Here is a 5,665-nt window from a genome sequence, read left to right on the forward strand (position 1 = left end):
TTGTGTCCGAGGGATTATGAACAAACCTGTTAATCACTGTGTTAATCACTTTATCAGGCACAATCCCTAGAATCCAAGAAGGTACTTGCTATTTTTATCCCCTCTGAAAAAGAAAGCAGTGTATTTGAGAGGTTAAGGTCATGAATTGATAAGAAAGAGAAGCCAGGATTCCAACCCGGGCAGTCTGATCTCAAGCCCCTTGCCCTGTCCATGATATGTCCCCGAGGAAAAAATGCACTCACCCCAGCTCAGACGTGGAGGTGAGCCTCCTGTAGCCAGTGCCTAGATGCAGTAGAGAAAGGCAAGGAGTGCCCTCCCAACGTGGCCTGCAGTATGTGGAGCACTGGGGTTGGCTCCGGATGCCGTGAGCCTTGTGAGATGCCCTCAGGTTCCCGTGCTTGTATTGGGTACCAACCTGGGGAAGCTCCACCTTACACAGCAGGACACCTGATATCTACAGAAGGCCCCTGACATAACAAGAGTTTGACGTATAATTTTTCAACTTTATCTTGCTGTAAAAGTGATGTTCAGTAGAAAAATGTGCATAAAAGTATGATCTTTTCCAGTCTAGCAACATGAGATACAACTCTTTTCCCTGGTGCCGAGCAGAAGCAGTGAGCTGTAATTCCCCATCAGCTCTGCACTCACGAGGGAGAGCAGGTGATAGGATGCCTGGCGCCATTGCCAACCTGGGATGTTCAGTAGGTGTTGTATCAAAGGCAGTTTGACCTGCAGTACCTTCAATTTAGGATGGGTTTATCCGTGCACAACCCCATCCTAAGTCACGCAGCATCTGTGGTTGAAAGAAAGGGGAATAAGTTCTATTCTGAGTGCAGAGTATGACAATATTTCTACAAAATATAGCACATAGAAGGTCATTTAGGACTTCCATTTGGGGTCAGATGGAAGACAAAATTTCCAAGCTGAAACTGTTAATGGTAGGCGATTATCAGTCTCAAATCCAAAGGAAAGCTGAAATCCAGAATAGTGAGCAGAACATGGAGCCATTTTTATGCTGAAAGCATTTCCCCAAAACTGATGAACTTAGGTTGCAGTTTTCACAGCCTCATGGGCACAAGGGAAAAAATGCCAAGCCTTGGGTCTTCCCAAAGTAGGAAGTTAAATGCAAGACCCTAAAACATACAGGACCACGAGAGTTAAAATGTCGGTGTGAAGATGAGCCAGAGGTAAAACCATAGCAACAATATAGGCTCCCGTTCCCAGAGTCTGCAAGAAGTCTTCAGCACTGAGCAAAGTGGGAAGAAAAACGTCTCTTCTGAAAACCCCTGTGATTTCAAAGGAGTTACATCCCAAACTGACCCAGCAGCAGAGTCTGGAGTCCACGTCATGAATTAGTCCAGAGGAAGCCAGTGAAATGCTCCCAGGAAGAAGGTGCCTTCCCCCAGCCTCAGGGACTAGAGCGAATCCACTTCCGAGGAAAATGAGCATCACACATGTGTAAATGTCTAGACACGCAAGGAAAGAAGGCCGTGGGCAAAACATAAGAGAAGCAGACTAACAATCCTGAGAGGCTCTTGAAGATGGAAGCCGGGGAAGCTACATTCCTGGACCAAGGCAGAACTAGATAGGAAAATAAAAACGTGGATGACATTAAAATAAAATTAAATTAAAAAAACCCAAAACTAAAAATACCTCCCAAGCCCCAAAATATAATAGGGCGGGCCAAATCACCAACAGATGAGAGATCCACGTTGTATCTGATGAGCTGGGGGAAGGAGAAGAGGAAATGGTGGGGACAGAGTCTGATGGACTTCAGAAAAAGGGAACCCAAGAGAGCCAGCTAGAAAGGACAAAGGAACAGGGCTAAGGAAATGAAAGGCAAAAAAAAAAAAAAAAAAAAAAATCGGAAAAGTTAAAAAGCCAAAAAGAAACAAAGAACACAGATAATCGTGCACCCGTGTTTGCAGCACTCTGTTCACAACAGGGAAGCGACCCCAGTGACCACTCAGACGTGAGCAGATACACAGAATGAGTGTGTGCCCACAGTGGAATTTTACTCAGCCTTAAAAGCAAAGAAATTCTGAGACACGCGACAACCTGGATGGAACGTGAGGGCGTTCTGCTCAATGAAATCCGCTGGCCACTGAGGGAGGAGGTCGCATCATTCCACCCATATGATAAGGTTCCAATTCGTAGGGAGGGAAAGCAGCACAGAGGTGCGGGGCGGCGGGGAGCAGGGACTGAGGACTTGCAGAGTCTCCGTTTTGCAAGGTGACAGACGTTCTGGCGATGGATGATGGCGGTGGCTGAACAATAGTCTGGAAGTACTTGACGCCATGAAACCCTGCACTTTAAGACAGTCAAATGGTCATTTATGTTACGTACGTTCAGCACAATTTCGGAAAAAATAAACTTTGAGAAAAGAAATGCAGAAGGAAGATTGAGAGAGTGAAATCGGGCCCAGAATACTGAACGCACAGGCAGAAGGAATTTCTGAAGATGAAGATCAAAGCAGGGAACAGGAAAAAAATGCTGATTGTTGGGGTCAGCTCTTGTGCTGCTGTGACAAAGGGCCTGACAAGCCCGATTTTAAAAGAGAAAAGTTTATCTGGGGCTCAAGGGCTCGGAGATCTCAGCCCATAGATGGCCCACGCCATCGAGCTGGGCTTGAGGTGAGGTGGAACTTAATGGCAGAGGGGCTTAGAGGAAGAAGTAGCTGAGGATGTGACCATTTGGAAGGGGACAGGGGAGAGAGGGAGAGAGACAGACAGACAGACACATACAACTCCACTCACCAGGACAAAATATATATACCCAAGGGTGCACCCCATGACCCTCCTCCTGCCACACCCCCTGCCCACAGTTATCACAGAGCACTCAGGCACTGATTGGGTTGAGGCTCCCATAACCCAATTATTTCACCTCCAAACCTCCTTGCATTGCCTCACACATGAGCTTTTGGGGGACACCTCATGTCTAGACCATAACACTAATGCACTCACGTATCCATTAAAAATAAATTTAAGTAAATACATACAATAGGAATAAAGCAAAGAAGATACCCTAAAACAGTTCTGAAATTAAAAGACCATTTGAAAGCTCACGGTAAAAGGGTGCAGGGTCTGTAGGAGGTGAGCAGCATCAAGGCAGGTTTGGGGGTAACAGGGGACTTGAACAATCCCAGCAACAAGCAGAAAAGAGTATGAGCGTGGAGAGAAGGAAAACTAGACTATTAGCTGGCAGTGGAAGCCGTGCTTCGTGCCAGAATTGGAGGAGTCATATATTTAAGGAACTCAAGGAGAGAGGGTAATCGAAGCACAAGAACTCAAGAAATATGTCCCCCATCGCCTTCCAGAGCCTTCTGTGGTGGAATGAGGTTCGGACAACTAGAAAAAGCTAACGTGTCAATGACACAGGACTACAAATGAGCATTAAATAAATAGCTACTAAGAATCGAGACAAAATAGGGACAGGCAGAGGGACACAATGTTAGGCAAGGGCTGTGTGCTCTGGCAATGCACGGATGGCACAAATATTGACAATCAGGGTCTTTGAAAATCTGAATGATTTCACAGATGTCTATACCTCAAATGGGTGACTTTTGCTGTATGTCAATTTATCTTAATTAACTTGAAACAAAGAAGAAGAATGGGAACAGCATACACCAAAACTTCTTAGATGTTTTCATTAATAATAATGGAGGCGATGTTTTTATAATTCAGAGACTATTGTGTGTTCAAAATCGGCTACAACGAGTGAGAAATCAGGGTATGGTCTAATTGTGCCATCCCCGAAGGCCTTGAAAACCAGGTTTCTTGGAATGGAAGAGAAGACATATTGACACAAGAGAGGCAAGCTTAAGTGAAAATTCCTAAGTCTTGACTTAGGATTAGAAATATCAATAGGAGCCAGGTGCAGTGGTGTATACCTGTGATCCCAGCGGCTCAGGAGGCTGAGACAGGAGGATCAGCATTTCAAGGCCAGCCTCAGCAACTTAGAGAGTCCCCGTCTCTAATAAAAAAGGCCTAGGAATATGGTTCAGTGTTAAGTGCACCTGGGATCAATCCCTGGTACCAGAAATCAAAACAAAATGAAACAAACAAAAGAATAACTATCAATGTGAATCCGTGAGATATCTTATTATATTGCCTTATTAGTTTATTTCCTGTTATATTGAAAACTGGTAAAAGGAACGAAGCTACCATTTATTTTTTTACTTTCTAAAGAAGAGTTTAGAATTTTCTGATCTAAATTTAGAATTTCAGAATAAATAATGCACATAAGAGATAAAAGAACATCCCCTTTATCAAAGCATTCTGACCCATCAATGAAGAACAAATAAACAGCAGGGCAGCACCGTTGTGAGGCTGAAGAGCAGCCCGCTAGGTCTCCCACGTCTCAGCCCCAGATCTGGGGATGCTGAACCTGCACAAAGCCTGGGCTTCAATCCCCAGCACTGCAGGAAAAAAAAAAAAAAAAAGAGAGAAGGAGAAGGAGAGGGAGGAGGGGGAGGAAGAGGAGAGGGAGGGGGAGGGGAGGAGTAAGAGGAGGAGAAGGAGGAAGAAGAGGGGGAGGAGGAGAAGGAGGAGGAAGGGGAGGAAGAATAAGAAGAGGAAAGAATTTCCAGATGAGGAGTTAATCTGGCGAGTCTGGGTGGGTTGGGTATAATTTATAAATTCAGGGCCTTTTTAGCAAGGAAGCAGGGAGTCACAAGACAGGAGATGGACTCATAATGGAGGCAGTTTGAAGATGCTGAGCTGCTGCCTTGGAAGAAGGGCCGAGCCAAGGACCAGCTCCAGCCACTACCAAAGGCAGAATAACGACTCTTCCCCTGAAGACCCCAGGAGAGCAGGATGTGCTGCAGAAGCTCCTGGCGTCTACAGAGCTGCATGAGAGTGAATTTACGTGGTCTTAAACTACTAGGTTTGCAGCCATTTGTTATCAGCGGCCACTGGGAAAGAATATGATCAACATCTTGCAGGAACCAAGAAATAGAAACATCCCTTGAGCATCAACCGCTGCTGAAGTGACAGAAAGGGAGCGAGCCACACGCCCTGTGCCCTCCACAGCTTGGCAGACCCCACCCACACGGCATCCCCTCACCATCCCTTGAATGGGATCCGTCCAGGGCTGGGGAAGAGCTGCCAGTTTATAGGATAAACAGGGGACAGCCGAACGTGGACGGCACCAAAGGTCAGCAGTCCTACCATCTGGACTGGGGGAGACCGCTCAGGCCAGAGAGCTTGGGCTCTGCCTCAAATAAACTATAAGGAAATGGAAGGGTGGAGGAGGAGACTGCAGAGGGACAGAGACTCAAAAATGTATCAGACTTTTACATTTGGGCAAAACAACCTCTAGCGTCTGCATTTGGTGATAAACTATGAAAAATGACTCAAGGACACAATGACTGAAGGATACGATGGTATTTGAGGAGCGGTGGGTGAGGGGGTATGGGGTATGGGAACGTGGAGGGGTTGGTGGGGTGGGTGGCAAGGCTTTTCTTCTTGGTGGGCGTGGTGCTCACCTTGTAAAAAATTCCAGGGTGCCATACAGTTGGTTTCTGGGGTTTTCTGTATCTGTGTTTTGTTTTAGGACTATGGTTATTATGTTGGTTATTATTATGTTCTCACAACAGTCCTCATGAAACAGGAAGCTACTTCAATTGATCAAGAGCAATCAAAAAGTCTATCATAAAAATATGATT

This window comes from Ictidomys tridecemlineatus, unplaced genomic scaffold, assembly GCF_052094955.1.
Source record: "Ictidomys tridecemlineatus isolate mIctTri1 unplaced genomic scaffold, mIctTri1.hap1 Scaffold_1742, whole genome shotgun sequence".
NCBI classification, from domain to species: Eukaryota; Metazoa; Chordata; class Mammalia; order Rodentia; family Sciuridae; genus Ictidomys; species Ictidomys tridecemlineatus.